The sequence below is a fragment of the Salvelinus alpinus genome, chromosome 15, assembly GCF_045679555.1.
Source record: "Salvelinus alpinus chromosome 15, SLU_Salpinus.1, whole genome shotgun sequence".
In the NCBI taxonomy this organism is placed as follows: Eukaryota; Metazoa; Chordata; class Actinopteri; order Salmoniformes; family Salmonidae; genus Salvelinus; species Salvelinus alpinus.
In genome coordinates this window covers 46287782-46305919 of record NC_092100.1, presented here as the reverse complement: position 1 = coordinate 46305919, position 18138 = coordinate 46287782, and the positions used below count along the sequence as shown (strand labels likewise).

The 18138-nt window shown below is 44.5% G+C and overlaps 1 pseudogene; it reads left to right on the top strand.

Moving 5' to 3' along the window:
* LOC139539335 (DNA-directed RNA polymerase III subunit RPC2-like) overlaps positions 1–18138 on the top strand; it is a 47917-nt pseudogene that overhangs the window by 19520 nt on the left and 10259 nt on the right.

Genomic DNA, 18138 nt, shown 5'->3' with positions numbered 1-18138 from the left:
ACACCAATAGCGTTTGCTGGCCGAGAGTATATAGCACCTTTGAGTGTAATTTGCGAACCAAGCGTGCACCGATTTTACATGTAGAATCGCATGAAAAATGTTGTCAGTCAGACATCGACAGTGGGTGGTCCCTGAAACATCGCGCTGAACGATCGGCAGACGAACGCTAGATCTACATTCGGTGCAAGCCTCACCACTCTCTCTCCCCCTCTGTTCACTTCAGAGCTGAAGAAGATATCAGACCAGATCATCCCCAAGCAGCCCAGTTCGACATAGTCAAAAGCATGCGCCAGGACCAGATCACCAACGGCATGGTCAACGCCATCTCCGCCGTGAGTGCTGCCCCTGTATCAAGATCTGGTCCCTTATGCCAGACAGAGGATGTGGTATCCAAATGGTTTGACATATTGCAAAAGGGGATTTGACCTGTCCCTCTCTCTGTGCCCCCAGGGGAACTGGTCCCTGAAGAGGTTTAAGATGGACCGTCAGGGTGTGACACAGGTGTTATCCAGTCTTTCCTTCATCTCGGCTCTGGGCATGATGACCAGGACCTCCTCCTAGTTTAGAGAAGCTCAGGAAGGTCAGCGGACCCCGCTCCCTGCAGCCCTCCCAGTGGGGCATGATGACCAGGACCTCCTCCCAGTTTAGAGAAGCTCAGGAAGGTCAGGGGACCCCGCTCCCTGCAGCCCTCCCAGTGGGGCATGATGACCAGGATCTCCTCCCAGTTTAGAGAAGACCAGGAAGGTCAGCGGACCCCGCTCCCTGCAGCCCTCCCAGTGGGGCATGATGACCAGGATCTCCTCCCAGTTTAGAGAAGACCAGGAAGGTCAGCGGACCCCGCTCCCTGCAGCCCTCCCAGTGGAGCATGATGACCAGGATCTCCTCCCAGTTTAGAGAAGACCAGGAAGGTCAGGGGACCCCGCTCCCTGCAGCCCTCCCAGTGGGGCATGATGACCAGGATCTCCTCCCAGTTTAGAGAAGACCAGGAAGGTCAGCGGACCCCGCTCCCTGCAGCCCTCCCAGTGGGGCATGATGACCAGGATCTCCTCCCAGTTTAGAGAAGACCAGGAAGGTCAGGGGACCCCGCTCCCTGCAGCCCTCCCAGTGGGGCATGCTGTGCCCCTCCGACACCCCTGAGGGAGAGGTCAGTCAGCGAGAGAGAGACACACATGGACGGACAGTTAGACAGTCACATAGATACTGTATATATTGGCAATCACGAACACATAAATGAGCAAGCACACACACACACACACACACACACACACACACACACACACACACACACACACACACACACACACACACACACACACACACACACACACACACACACACACACACACACACACACACACATAAACCCCATTACATCCATGCTCACACACACTTATGCAATCACTCCTACTGTTTAAAACTAATACAGTGGCTTGCGAAATTATTCGCCCCCCCTTGGCATTTTTCCTATTTTGTTGCCTTACAACCTAGAAATAAAATAGATTTTTGGGGGGTTTGTATCATTTGATTTACACCGCATGCCTACCACTTTGAAGATGCAAAATATTTTTTATTATGAAATAAACAAGAAATAAGACAAAAAACAGAACTTGAGCGTGCATAACTATTCACCCCCCCAAAGTCAATACTTTGTAGAGCCACCTTTTGCAGCAATTACAGCTACAAGTCTCTTGGGGTACAGTGGGGCAAAAAATAATTTAGTCAGCCACCATTTGTGCAAGTTCTCCCACTTAAAAAGATGAGAGAGGCCTGTAATTTTCATCATAGGTACACTTAAACTATGACAGACAAAATGAAAAAAGAAAATCACATTGTAGGATTTTTAATGAATTTATTTGCAAATTATGGTGGAAAATAAGTATTTGGTCACCTACAAACAAGCAAGATTTCTGGCTCTCACAGACCTGTAACTTCTTCTTTAAGAGGCTCCTCTGTCCTCCACTCGTTACCTGTATTAATGGCACCTGTTTGAACTTGTTATCAGTATAAAAGACACCTGTCCACAACCTCAAACAGTCACACTCCAAACTTCACTATGGCTAAGACCAAAGAGCTGTCAAAGGACACCAGAAACAAAATTGTAGACCTGCACCAGGCTGGGAAGACTGAATCTGCAATAGGTAAGCAGCTTGGTTTGAAGAAATCAACTGTGGGAGCAATTATTAGGAAATGGAAGACATACAAGACCACTGATAATCTCCCTCGATCTGGGGCTCCACGCAAGATCTCACCCCGTGGGGTCAAAATGATCACAAGAACGGTGAGCAAAAATCCCAGAACCACACGGGGGGACCTAGTGAATGACCTGCAGAGAGCTGGGACCAAAGTAACAAAGCCTACTATCAGCAAGGGCATTGAAGATGAAACGTGGCTGGGTCTTTCAGCATGACAATGATCCCAAACACACCGCCCAGGCAACGAAGGAGTGGCTTCGTAAGAAGCATCTCAAGGTCCTGGAGTGGCCTAGCCAGTCTCCAGATCTCAACCCCATAGAAAATCTTTGGAGGGAGTTGAAAGTCCGTGTTGCCCAGCAACAGCCCCAAAATATCACTGCTCCAGAGGAGATCTGCATGGAGGAATGGGCCAAAATACCAGCAACAGTGTGTGAAAACCTTGTGAAGACTTACAGAAAACGTTTGACCTCTGTCATTGCCAACAAAGGGTATATAACAAAGTATTGAGATAAACTTTTGTTATTGACCAAATACTTATTTTCCACCATAATTTGCAAATGAATTCATAAAAAAATCCTACAATGTGATTTTCTGGATTTCTTTTTCTCATTTTGTCTGTCATAGTTGAAGTGTACCTATGATGAAAATTACAGGCCTCTCTCATCTTTTTAAGTGGGAGAACTTGCACAATTGGTGGCTGACTAAATACTTTTTTGCCCCACTGTATGTCTCTATTAGCTTGGCACATCTAGCCACTGGGATTTTTGCCCATTCTTCAAAGCAAAACTGCTCCAGCTCCTTCAAGTTGGATGGGTTCTGCTGGTGTACAGCAATCTTTAAGTCATACCACAGATTCTCAATTGGATTGAGGTCTGAGCTTTGACTAGGCCATTCCAAGACATTTAAATGTTTCCCCTTATACCACTTGAGTGTTGCTTTAGCAGTATGCTTAGGGTCATTGTCCTGCTGGAAGGTGAACCTCCATCCCAGTCTCATATCACTGAAAGACTGAAACAGGTTTCCCTCAAGAATTTCCCTGTATTTAGCGCCATCCATCATTCCTTCAATTCTGACCAGATTCCCAGTCCCTGCCAATGAAAAACATCCCCACAGCATGATGCTGCCATCACCATGCTTCACTGTGGGGATGGTGTTCTCGGGGGGATGAGAGATGTTGGGTTTGCGCCAGACATAGCATTCTCCTTTATGGCCAAAAAGCTCAATTTTAGTCTCATCTGACCAGAGTACCTTCTTCCATATATTTAGGGAGTCTTCCACATTCCTTTTGGCGAACATCAAACGTGTTTGCATATTCTTTTCTTTAAGCAATGGCTTTTTTTCTGGCCACTCTTCCATAAAGCCCAGCTCGGTGGAGTGTACAGCTTAAAGTGGTCCTATGGACAGATACTCCAGTCTCCGCTGTGGAGAGCGCCTTCAGGGTTATCTTTGGTCTCTTTGTTGCCTCTCTGATTAATGCCCTCCTTGCCTGGTCTGTGAGTTTTGGTGGGCAACCCTCTCTTGGCAGGTTTGTTGTGGTGCCAAATTCTTTCCATTTTTTAATAATGGATTTAATGGTGCTGCGTGGGATGTTCAAAGTTTCTGGTATTTTTTTATAACCCAACCCTGATCTGTACTTCTCCACAACTTTGTCCCTGACCTGTTTGGAGAGCTCCTTGGTCTTCATGGTGCCGCTTGATTGGTGGTGCCCCTTGTTTAGTGGTATTGCAGACTCTGGGGCCTTTCAGAACAGGTGTATACAGTTGAAGTCGGAAGTTTACATACACCTTAGCCAAATACATTTAAACTCAGTTTTTCACAATTACTGACATTTAATCCTAGTAAAAATTCAATGTCTTAGGTCAGTTAGAATTACCACTTTATTTTAAGAATGTGAAACGTCAGAATAATAGGAATTTTTATTTTATTTCAGCTATTATTTCTTTCATCACATTCCCAGTGGGTCAGAAGTTTACATATACTAATTGAATGTATTTGGTAGCATTGCCTTTCGGTCAAACGTTTCGGGTAGCCTTCCACAAGCTTCCCACAATAAGTCGGGTGAATTTTGGCCCATTCCTCCTGACAGAGCTGGTGTAACTGAGAGGTTTGTAGGCCTCCTTGCTCGCACACGGTTTTTCAGTTCTGTCCACAAATTCTCTATAGGATTGAGGTCAGGGTTTTGTGATGGCCACTCCAATACCTTGACTTTGTTGTCCTTAAGCTATTTTGCCACAACTTTGGAAGTATGCTTGGGGTCATTGTCCATTTGGAAGACCCATTTGCGACCAAAATTTAACTTCCTGACTGATGTCTTGAGATGTTGCTTCAATATATCCACATAATTTTCTTTCCTCGTGATGCCATCTATTTTGTGAAGTGCACCAGTCCCTCCTGCAGCAAAGCACCCCCACAACATGATGCTGCCACCCCTGTGCTTCACGATTGGGATGGTGTTCTTCGGCTTGCAAGCCTCCCCCTTTTTCTTCCAAACATAATGACTGTCATTATGGCCAAACAGTTCTATTTTTGTTTCATGAGACCAGAGGACATTTCTCCAAAAAGTACATGGTGGTTTTGGAGCAGTGGCTTCTTCCTTGCTGAGCGGCCTTTCAGGCCATGTCGATATAGGACTCTTTTCACTGTGGATATAGATACTTTTCAACCTGTTTCTTCCAGCATCTTCACAAGGTCCTTTGCTGTTGTTCTGGGATTGATTTGAACTTTTCGCACCAAAGTACGTTCATCTCTAGGAGACAGAACGCGTCTCCTTTCTGAGCGGTATGACGGCTGCGTGGTCCCATGGTGTTTATACTTGCGTACTATTGTTTGTACAGATGAACGTGGTACCTTCAGGCATTTGGAAATTGCTCCCAAGGATGAACCAGACTTGAGGTCTACAAATGTTTTGGCTGATTTCTTTTGATTTTCCCATGATGTCAAGCAAAGAGGCACTGAGTTTGAAGGTAGGCCTTGAAATACATCCACAGGTACATCTCTAATTGACTCAAATTATGTCAATTAGCCTATCAGAAGCTTCTAAAGCCATGACATAATTTTCTGGAATTTTCCAAGCTGTTTAAAGGCACAGTCAACTTATTGTATGTAAACTTCTGACCCACTGGAATTGTGATACAGTGAATTATAAGTGAAATAATCTGTTGGGAAAAATGACTTGTGTCATGCACAAAGTAGATGTCCTAACGACTTGCCAAAACTATAGTTTGTTAACAAGAAATTTGTGGAGTGGTTGAAAAACGAGTTCTAATGACTCCAACCTAAGTGTATGTAAACTTCCGACTTCAACTGTATATACTGAGATCATGTGACAGATCATGTGACACTTAAATTGCACACAGGTGGACTTTATTTAACAAATTATGTGACTTCTGAAGGTAATTGGTGGCACCAGATCTTATTTAGGGGATTCATAGCAAAGGGGTGAATACATATGCACGCACCACTTTTTTGTTTTTTATATTTTAGAATTTTTGGAAATAAGTTATTTTTTTCATTTCACTTCACCAATTTCAACTATTTTGTGTATGTCCATTGTATGAAATCCAAATAAAAATCTATTTAAATAACAAAATAGGAAAAACGCCAACGTGGATGAATACTTTTGCAAGGCACTGTATGTGTGAATATTGAACTGCTGCTCAAACAAGTGCTATTTGTTTTTTGTCCTGGACAACCCTAACCCTAATCCCAGTTCTAGATGGTATTGCCTTGGCCTGTGTATATCAGCTTCTGATCAGTGGTTTTGTCCTGTCGTGTCCTAGACCTGTCCTCTGGTGAAGAACCTGGCACTGATGACCCACATCACCACAGACATGGAGGACGGCCCCATCGTCAAGCTGGCCTTCAACCTGGGAATGGAGGACGTCAACCTGCTGTGTGGAGAGGAGCTCCCCTACCCTAGTGTCTTCCTGGTCTTCCTCAATGGTGACCACACACACACACTGTAACGGCTTTCTTCCTGGGGTGAAGGAGAGGACCAAAATGCAGCGCGGCTAGTGTTCAACATGATTTAATAAAGAAGAGACAATAACGTGAACACTATACAAAATACAAAAATAACAAACGTGAAAACCGAGACAGTCCTATCTGGTGCAGAACACAAAGACAGAAGACAACCACCCACAATCCCCAACACAAAACAAGCCACCTATATATGATTCTCAATCAGGGACAACGATTGACAGCTGCCTCTGATTGAGAACCATATTAAGCTGAACACAGAAACAGACAAACTAGACACACAACATAGAATTCCCACCCAGCTCACGTCCTGACCAACACTAAACAAGCAAAACACATAAGAACTCTGGTCAGGACGTTACACACACACACACACACACACACACACACACACACACACACACACACACACACACACACACACACACACACACACACACACACACACACACACACACACACACACACACACACACACACCAGACATCCAGAGGCATACACATAAGCACTTGATACACATAACCAGCAGTAGGCTCTCAAGCCAGGATTGTTGCTGGTGGCTTTTCCCTTGTGTTTGATTACTTACAAACTGCTTCTCTTCTTAAGCCTTCCTCTGCTTTTCAATACAATGCCACAAACATGAAGGGAAAGAACATGGAATGTCCAGTTTACAGAAGCATATGTTGTGCTTCATACAGTGTGTCTGATAAGCTATTAATTTAGTGCTACTAATGTGCCACGAAAAAGTCTGGACTGGGTTCATTAATTAGTGTATATTTTTCAAGCCACTGATAACTGTCAAATTATGTTGACTGTCTGCCACCAGGCTTAATTAATTAGTAACAGCGGGTGTCAAACTGCCACAGAGCGAGCGCAAATCCTTCCACACACACGGAGCCATTTCACTGTGGCTCCTCCATTTCCTCAAGTTCAATATGCACAGAACCCCTGCTGGAGTCTGTGGCTCTGCAAATTGTGTGATAGATACAGTAGCCAGCTGGACGTTTTGTTCTATGCATTATTTCTGTGCACGTTGATCAAACAACCCCTAATAAAGTCACGACAGTAAGAATTGAGAGTAAGGAACTCTGCCTTATAGTCGGCCTCTCTGGGTGTGTCCATCCTGTCCACAGGTAACATCCTGGGTGTGATCCGAGACCACCAAAGGCTGGTGTACACCTTCAGACTGATGCGCTGGGCCGGCTTCATCAACGAGTTTGTGTCCATCTCCACCAACCTGACCGACTGCTGTGTCTACATCTCCTTATGACTCAGCCCGGGTTCTGCACCAAAACGGTTTGAACACATTTTTTTATACTAGTTCACTCCTTCATCTCTCGCTAGCACCCACCTTTTTTAAAATGGTGCTATTTCTCCTGGCAGACCGTACATCATTGTGAAGGTCAAGAGCAGAGCAGCCAATGGTCAAGAACAAGCACATCAAGGAGTTGACCCAGGAGTTGACCCAGGTGGGCTCCAGATCATCAGCTCATACAGCAAACGTTATTCAACACTAAGAAACTAGCGTCATCTACCGCCAATGAATTTAGCTCTGATATGAGCAATGAACTCAGCCAAGTGTACTTTTTTAGAGGGGTAACATGTTAACATTAGTGGTGGAAGTTGTGGATTTTTTAAATGTTTACATGTTGATGATCTTTTATTTCATTGCTGTCAGAACCTTTGAGGAGCCTGGTGGAATACCTGAATGTGAACGAGGAGAACGACTCAGATCGCCCTCTATGAGCACATGATTAATATGTGAGTAAGCCATGGCTCTCTACCATGGCTCTCTACCATGGCTCTCCACCTTTTCTCTCTACCATGGCTCTCTACCATGGCTCTCTACCATGGCTCTCCACCTTTTCTCTCTACCATGGCTCTCTACCATGGCTCTCTACCATGGCTCTCTACCATGGCTCTCTACCATGGCTCTCTACCATGGCTCTCCACCTTTTCTCTCTACCATGGCTCTCTACCATGGCTCTCTACCATGGCTCTCTACCATGGCTCTCTAACATGGCTCTCTACCATGGCTCTCTACCATGGCTCTCTACCATGGCTCTCTACCATGGCTCTCTGCCATGGCTCTCTACCATGGCTCTCTACCATGGCTCTCTACCATGGCTCTCTACCATGGCTCTCCACCTTTTCTCTCTACCATGGCTCTCTACCATGGCTCTCTACCATGGCTCTCTACCATGGCTCTCTGCCATGGCTCTCTACCATGGCTCTCTACCATGGCTCTCTACTGCTTGAAACGTTAGGCCTCTTTTGACTTGTTGCGTAGTTTTTTTTTGTACCTAATATTCTCTGCTGATGGATATGATTCTTATCAGTCCTAATGCTCTTGTTTACAAGCATTTCGCTACACTCGCATTAACATCTACTAACTGTGTGTCTGTGACCAATAAAACTTGATTTGATTTTGTACTACTAGGAGTCTGTGCTGGCCTGATCCCCTACCCCCATCACAACCAGTCCCTCAGGAATACATACCTGTGTGCTATGGGCAAGCAGGCCATGGGTGAGACACCGCTCCAGTCCTCTGCTACTGTCTGTAAAGGGTGGCTGTTTTAAGCTGCACCTTTGAAGATCAGGCAACAGTACTCATCAAACATCCTCCACAGGAGCACTGTGTACCGCTGTGAACACACACACACACACATTTCTTGTCAGACTGCATTTTGTGTGTGTGTGTGTGATGGAGTGTTTGTGTGTGTGTCAGTGTGTGTACGCGCATGGACATCAAACATGGGGTGCTTGCGTAGGCCCTCCTTTGTGCCCTGTGTGTGTGGAGGCCCTTTCCCTGCCAGTCACCCAGAGTGTCATTAGCAATTCATTGTGTCTGCTGGTCGCTGTGCTCAGGGGGTCAGTGTGCTCAGCTGCTAGGGAGAGACCAGAGTGCACACCCAGGAGCTCCCTGGTAACCAAAAGTTCTCCAAAAGACACCACTAACATTCGCAAAGACCTAGTCAACCCCATCCCCCTCCCTGTCTCCATCCACCCCCTCCTCCTCCCTTCCCCCATCTTTACACAAAAACACTGCTAGTGGCACTATATTTGGCCCAATATCCTCTGCCGTGTCTGTTTTGTGTGGCCAGGCCTATACATGTGCAAATGTGGCTCTATGGGCGGGGGCCTATTATCACAGGGCTCTGTTTCTTGTAGCCTGATTGTGAAGTAATAGCATCTGACAAATGTCAAGGCCTCCAGGGAGGGCAGTCATTATGCCATAACTTGCCCTGCCCAGCTCCTCTCCCCTGTCTGTAGCACAGAGCTGGCCCTGTTGGCCCTGGCTCAACCCCAGCCCATGGAGAAGCAAGATTAAAACAACTCAGCCACCCTAGGATACGCTCTGAGACACTGCTTGGTTAAGTGGCTCAAGCATTGACATAGAGAAAAATTTGGTGTTTCTTGGTGAAAATGTGTTCTTATTTTTGCTTTGTCTTTGCTCTGAACTGAATGAGTTTTGAAAGATTTCTCAGACAATTAATTAATCAAATACTTTGGAAAGTTTTAAAGACTTGAATATAGGTATGTCCATTCTAATTGTATTTCTATGGTTTCTCCTGTCAGGTACAATTGGCTACAACCAGAGGAACCGTATAGACACTGATGTACAGTTGAAGTCGGAAGTTTACATACACCTTAGCCAAATACATTTAAAACTCAGTTTTTCACAATTCCTGACATTTAATCCTAGTAAAAATTCCTTGTTCTCATACGTTTTTTCAGTTCTGCCCACAAATTCTCTATAGGATTGAGGTCAGGGTTTTGTGATGGCCACTCCAATACCTTGACTTTGTTGTCCTTAAGCCATTTTGCCACAAATTTGGAAGTATGCTTGGGTTCATTGTCCATTTGGAAGACCCATTTGCGACCAAGCTTTAACTTCCTGACTGATGTCTTGAGATGTTGCTTCAATATATCCACGTCATTTTCCAACCTCATGATGCCATGTATTTTGTGAAGTGCACCAGTCCCTCCTGCAGCAAAGCACGCCCACAACATGATGCTGCCACCCCCGTGCTTCATGGTTGGGATGGTGTTCTTCGGCTTGCAAGCATCCCCCTTTTTCCTCCATACATAACGATGGTCATTATGGCCAAACAGTTCTATTTTTGTTTCATGAGACCAGAGGACATTTCTCCAAAAAGTGCGATCTTTGTCCCCATGTGCAGTTGCAAACCGTAGTCTGGCTTTTTTATGGCGGTTTTTGAGTAGTGGCTTCTTCCTTGCTGAGCGGCCTTTCAGGTTATGTCGATATAGGACTCGTTTTACTGTGGACATAGATACTTTTGTACCTGTTTTCTCCAGCATCTTCACAAGGTCCTTTGCTGTTGTTCTGGGATTGATTTGCACTTTTCGTACCAAAGTACGTTCACCTCTAGGAGACAGAATGCGTCTCCATTTTGAGCGGTATGACGGCTGCGTTGTCCCATGGTGTTTATACTTGCTTACTATTGTTTGTACAGATGAACGTGGTACCTTCAGGCGTTTGGAAATTGCTCCCAAGGATGAACCAGACTTGTGGAGGTCTACAATTTTTTTCTGAGGTCTTTGCTGATTTCTTTTGATTTTCCCATGATGTCAAGCAAAGAGGCACTGAGTTTGAAGGTAGGCCTTGAAATACATGCACAGGTTATCCATCAAATGATGTCAATTAGCCTCAGAAGCTTCTAAAGCCATGACATAATTTTCTGGGATTTTTAAAGGCACAGTCAACTTATTGTATGTAAACTTCTGACCCACTGGAATTGTGATACAGTGAATTATAAGTTAAATAATCTGTCTGTAAAGAATTGTTGGAAAGATGACTTGTCATGCACAAAGTAGATGTCCTAACCGACTTGCCAAAACTATAGTTTGTTTGCAAGAAATTTGTGGAGTGGTTGAATAAAGAGTTTTAATGACTCCAACCTAAGTGTATGTGAACTTCCGACTTCAACTGTATCTGCTGGGTTAACTCCTGAAACCCATGGTCAAGACTAAGACCATAGAGCTGATAGACTTTGAGAAGCTACCTGCAGGACAGAACGCCACAGTGGCTGTGATGAGATACAGTGCTAATGACATAGAGGATGCTCTGATCCTCAACAAGGCCTCTCTAGACAGAGGTGAATTACTGATCTACGTTAATGTATGTCTATGAGCTGAGCAGGCAAATTGTATTGTATTCTGCAGGGGTTAAAGTCTCAATTCTGTTTGTACACTTGTTTACATGGATATGCTTCTTAATAAAAACATTTGAAACGAGCCATTACACTTCGTTATTATCATGTAATTTCCTTATTATTATTCAGTTTATTACTTCTACATATTAATTAACAAATGAAGAAGTGGCAGGTTGGAGAGGATCTGTCACGTTTGTATTGACACAACATTAACAGAGTCAAAATAAAGATATGCCTACATTGGCTTTGTCTGTTGTCTTTTCTGCATATAATTGATCCTATTTCGACGCAAAAACCATTCAAACAAAGTTTTCCCCCTTTTCCCGAAATATATGCATAAAGTCACAAACCCTGCTGTGGTCATTCGACCGTTCTTCAAAGAGAGGACGCCATAATGAGAGAAATAATGTAGCCTAAACTACAGAAAATTGGCCTTTTACGAGATTAAATCATGAAAGGAATGTTCGATTCTTATTAAAGAGATGGCGTCCAGATAGGCTACTTTAGGAAGCTTTCTCGATGGACATAATATAAGGCCTACTGAGAGAATCAACAAACTCACACACGCACACCCCCATAAAAGCACCTGCCAATCAAAGCCATTAGCGTAAGTCGGACACAAGCAAATATTTCTCCTTTCCTTAAAACGTATGAAAAAACCTTGACCTACCTTAGGCTTTGCGAAAGTAGGCTAAGATAGTGAATTGACAAGGAAAGTAGGAAGGGGACAGCTAAGCTATAGGGTGTGATGTGGGGTGGGCATTCTATGTTTTGTGTTACTCTATTTAAATACAGACTTCACTCTTCTGGTTCACTTTTTAGTGGCAGTCTAATACCACCAGACTGATACTTATTTGCAATACTGAACTCTGTCCCTCTTCTTCCATTCATTCCTCCCCAGGGTTCGGGAAGGTGCCTGGTCTACAAGAAAGCCAAGTGCACATTGAGGCTCTACACCAATCAGACCTTTGACAAGGTGATGGGTCCCATGCTGGAAGCGGCCACACACAAGCCCATCTGGAGGCACAGTATCCTGGACACTGACAGCATCTGCTGCCCAGGTGAGTAACCCACAAACTATTACTAGAACCTCACTGTCACCCATTGTATTGTTACAACCTGTTGGTTACATCCATCTCCCTATAGAAACACGTTGAAGGATGTATTTGTGTTTTATGCAACCTAAAATGTGTATAATATATCTGAGATTTGACATTCATACATAAAGAACTAGCAAATATGGAAATAATGTGAGAGATACGTAAGTAATTGTGTGTGTCCCAGGTGAGAAGGTGGAGAACAAACAGGTGCTGGTGAACACGTCCATGCCCACCGTCACCCAGACACCACTGGAGGGCAGTGCCCAGCCAGGACAGCCCCAGTACAGACACATGCCCATCAGGTGGGTCAGCCAGCCTCCTCCCCTCACCATTCATACACCCCTGCCTGCCCCCACACAGAACTATTATTATAAACTGGGTGGTTCGAGCCCTGAATGCTGATTGGCGTGGTATGAGTGGTGTGGAGGTGCCGTGGCGTGGAGGTGTGGTATATTGGAAATATACCACACCTCCACTGGCCATATTGCTTAAATATAACGTTCGTTCCTCATCTACTATCTCTTCTGACCTTTGAGCAAAATACTTAGTGTCCACTATATGACGTCAAACAACCAAGTCCTTTCAGGTCTCTTTCAGCGATTCAGCCTTGTCAGATCAGGTCAGCTGATGCCTGTGCTTCCCTCTCTTCCCTACAGGGGCTCCACAGACTCCTACATCGAGAAGGTGATTATCTCCTCCAACGCAGACGATGCTTTCCTCATCAAGATCCTGCTGAGACAGACCAAGAGACCAGAGATAGGAGAGTTCAGCAGTCGGCACTGACAGAAAGGTACTACTGACCCTCCCTTATCTGCCCTCTCAGGGCCATATGATACTTATGATCGGGAAAGCAACTGATCTGTCGCAGGCCTGAAGTGTCTGTAGTCTGCATGAACTGCAGAGTCTCAGTGCGCCATGTCAACATTTAGTGACGGGAGAATATACAGATGTAATCTAACACAGTGTTGACCAACTGAAATGGTAGATTCCTTTGCAAGACTTTGTGTGTGTGTGAGAGCGTGTGCGCGCATTAGTGTGTGTGCACGTGTGCATTTGTGTGTGTTGAGTCAGGCCCCAGTGTTGCCAGTAGTTCCAGTGAGGGCCTCTCTCCTCGTCTTTCGAGGGGCTCTGCTTTTCAATTAATTGGCTCTTTGTCCTGCGCCAGACTATGCAAATGTATTACACCCCAGCAGTACACTGCCGCTCCTGGGAAAAGTGTTTACAACCGCCATTGTTTTGCTGCTGCACCTCCCTCTAGAAAAGAGGGCCTGTATGATGTTTTAATCGGAAAGCTAACTGGCGCCATGCATAATTTACTCACTTCATTAAACGGGGTCGCTGCTGGGGCTGGCCGGTCAGTATAGTCATGGGACAATGTCCTCTGTCTCTTACAGGAGTGAGGGGTCACCAAGGGGTTAGGCATAGCAGGAGAGGGGGAATGCTAGAACTGGGGAAAGGCCCGGGATGGAGCTACAAGTGAACAACCTGAGAGTAGTGATGTACTGTGGCAATGCTGGAGTGTGTTCTTGTGTTGTTTCATGTTGGTGCACTAAAGAGTTATCTGGATTTTTCCCCCGCTGCCATCCTCACAAGGATTTTGTACGGAGTGACGGACTGTTAGTACTGTTGTATATACTGTAGGGGTGGTATAAGTGTTGCAAATTACTTCGTTTTTTGTGAAGCAGGCTATATATTTGTTATATAAGATACAGAGAATCGACTTTCAAAAAGCAATTCTGTATTAGTTAAAAAAATGTGTTTAGCTGAGTTTTGGCAAATGTATTCAATTCTACGTTTAGCTGGTCATGACTAGTCTCATACGTTATTGTAATCAGAGCAGAATAGGTTTGGGCAGCAGCCTAGTGGTTAGAGCGTTGGGCCAGTATTTCGGTTACTGGCCCAAATCCCCGAGCTGACAAGGTAAAAATCTGTCGTTCTGCCACTGGACAAGGCAGTTAACCCACTGTTCCCCGGTAGGCCGTCATTGTAAATAAGAATTTGTTCTTAACTGACTTGCCTAGTTAAATAAAAAAATTAAGTAAATGATTTAGCGCACACACACACACACACACACACACACACACACACACACACACACACACACACACACACACACACACACACACACACACACACACACACACACACACACACACACACACACACACACACACACACACACACACACACACACAGCTACAGGCCAGGGGTGGCGGGCGGGGGTTGGTGTGTGTGGTTGTGAGTGCTGGGGGCCCATTGTCCTTGCCGCCAGTGTGGAGCTGTATAAGGCGTGATGGAGGGCTCTGGACCCTCGCTGTTGTCTTGGCTTTCTCTGCCGATTTCATGCCTCTTTTATCATTCACTTTCACACAAAACAAACAACACAGAGGACGTCTGCTATGGGAACTAGTCTCTCTCTCTCTCTCTCTCTCTCTCTCTCTCTCTCTCGCCTGCTCCTTCTCTCTCTCCATTTTCCCTCTCTCATTTTATGCCTTTCTCTCCTTTGCCCTATGGTCTATTTTTTCCTGTTGCTCTGCCCTTTCCCTCCCTCACACTTCCCTCCACTCCTGTTTTTCCCTCCAATATCCTCTCTCTCTTTCTCCCTCTGTATAGCCTATTAGACGTTTGCCCTTTCTTGGTTTTCGCTCTTCCTGTCCTCTCCTTCCTGCTGTTGGATGGGGCTCACTCTCAATCAGGCATGGGCCTCCTTAGTCCTTAGAAAAGCACTGTTCTTGTTCCCAATCAAAACATTTTACATTTACATTTTAGTCATTTAGCAGACGCTCTTATCCTGAGACAGCTAAGAGGTACAACCACATATCTCAGTCATAGTAAGTTAATTATTCCTCAATAAAGTAGCTATCAGCAAAGTCAGTGCTAGTGGGGGGAATAGTCAAGTGCGAGTGTTAGTTCACGAAAGGCATGCTTTTTGGGGGGGATTATTTAAGATACTGTTTGAAGAGGTAAGGTTTCTGATGTGGGAAGCTGGTTCCACCATTGGAGTGCCAGGACAGAGAAGAGCTTTGACTGGGCTGAGCAGGAGCTACCCTCTTGCAGGGGTCTATGGCACTAATGGACCACTAAGTGTGGCTAACACTAACAGATCTGCCTGAACTTTGCTCATGACTATCTGTAGAACAGTGACGCCAGTAGAGGTAACAACCATAGAAATAGAATGTAGACCTATGGAATACACATTTTTATTCTATGACGAAACCCCGTCATAAACAAGTGAATGACTGATACCACATTCAGAAATACTACTACCCATCATCTTACTGGTATATGTCATTGCAGGGAAATGGGTTAAAGGGTAAATCCATTTGAATTCAAACGGCATTTACCCGTTTTGCATACCCCACAATACCATGAGACATCCATGTCTTCATCACTGGAAAAGATAAACGAGTTCGATACCATTAAAAAGCTTACAAAAAGGGTTGTCAAACTATTTTATAATTTCTTGGTAAATTTTTTTAAATAAAAGTTGACGTTTTTTTACCTTAACATCAATGATCTAAAAACGGGTCTGTTGTACATTAGCTTAGACATGACATAATCTGAGTTTTTTGTGTTGCGCTCGCCATCGGTTGAGACACACCATGCTCCACAGGGTGGGTGTCATTTCAATCTTAGAAATACAATTCACAGAATTGATCTATCCCTTCAGACCACTGTAATGTAGCAGGTACACCATTGAAATTCAAATTGAATTGAGAAATGTTTTCTTCTAATTACTACCAACAAGATGGCTGCTGGTCCACCCACCATTGAATGTCAACTTAAATGGTCATGTCTATTCTGTTATCTATATTTCTATGATTTCAATAGGCTTCCTGTGGAGGATTGACATTATTATTTAGAACAGATATTCCCATTCAAGTCAACAGTCTCTGATGTCTGGACCTCCAACCATCTTTGTGGTACCATTTGAAAGTTGACATTTCAATTTGATTCCCATTTTGGACCATTTGATTTAGTACATTTATCAGCCAAAACATCCACCTTGTATTCAAGAGCATGTTGTGCCTCAGCCGATGGCGAGCACAACACAAAAACCCCAGATAGTGATGATATGGTGGGGTATGCAAAATAGGTCAACTTTGAGCACCTTTATCTCTTGAATTATTTGTCATTCAGGTCCAAAAAGTTACTTTTTGAGCGCTTCCAATATGGACAAATATGAATGAAAGGTTTTGTTCAAATCAAAGGGGTGGTGTCAAAAAGTGATTGAATTCAAATGAATTTACCTTGAAGGCATTTCTCTTATGTCCAATTGGAACTTTATTTTATTATCCTCACATATAGTATACACAAAACTACAGGAACATTTGTTTGGGTGATGTTAGGCACAGCGTATTTAGGGTGTATCGTTTAGCGTTCCCCATCTAGTGACCAACAGGTCCTACAGTTACAGTGTATTGTTAGACAGAATTTTCCCACATGCACTGATTTGATTTCCCCTCTCGAGTTGAGTTGATCCCCCTCCACTTCCTCTCTGGGCTGGACTGACTGAAAGTCATGTGTGTGTAATCCTGGTCTCACTGTCAGGCTAAGCACCTCTCTCCACTTCCTGCTCTCTTTCTTTTCACTTCTCTCCCTCTCTTTTTTGGTTTGCAAATGGGCCTACAATCTGTTTGCTCTAGCCAGGGATGGAAGAGTGCCTCAGCCCCTGGGCAAACATTTGCCCTCACACTTAAGGCCTCCAGTCCCAGGCAGCTCCCGGAGGCCCGGGGCCCTTGCCTCTCACATCATGTGAATCTAAAGAGGGCCCCACCAGACAACAGCAGCATGGCAGTGTATGCTGCACTGGGGGTAACTTAGTGTGGAACATGCAAGTGTCACGTTTTCCTTCAGTTAGTGTTGTTTTTTAGCATGCTCCACCAGAAGCAGCAAACTGAGGCAGAAATCAAAATCTCAAGCCACTATCAATTGATAACGCTTCAGAGACGTGCATAGAAACTCTTGAAATAAACTTGAAATGTATAAAGACTTCACTCACTCGCAGCTGTAGCATGGCTCATTGATTACATTGGGTCCTTTTCATCCCCATGTCCAGTATATAATTTGTACCTGCACTTGGACCACTTTAACTCAATCTCCCTCTCTGTGGTGTGTGACAGGTGTGTGTGGCCTGATCGTTCCTCAGGAGGACATGCCTTTCTGTGTTATCATCACGAACCCTCACGACTACCACGCCAGAATGACGATACAGTACCTCCACACAATTCAACATGACCTATTCTTTGCTTTGGGGGGTACAAAGTCCCACTCAAGGGAACTGGTAGCTAGCAGATTTTAACAGGCTAATGTGGACGAAGATAGTGACAGCAAGTTAAGGTTGGTCAAAAATTCTCTGTGCTACTCCAAACTGTACCTATCCTGTAACGGCTAATGGAGCATCACATCCGCCCGTCACAATCTGCTAGCTAGGGAACTGGATGTGGAAGATGAGACTTATCAAAGTATCCCAAGTTTCACGTGGCTTCTTCTAACTCATGGGGAAAATTAATGAACTTTTGTTTTGATACAGTTTGAAACCTAGCCCCCCCGAACTACTTATGGAGAAAATGAATCAACTTTAGTTTTGTTTGATACCTACCCTCCAAATCCTTCGACAATTATCCCTCACTTTCTCCATTTTGCTCTCTCTGATATCCAACAGAAGCAGAAGCCCAACAAGACTGCTGT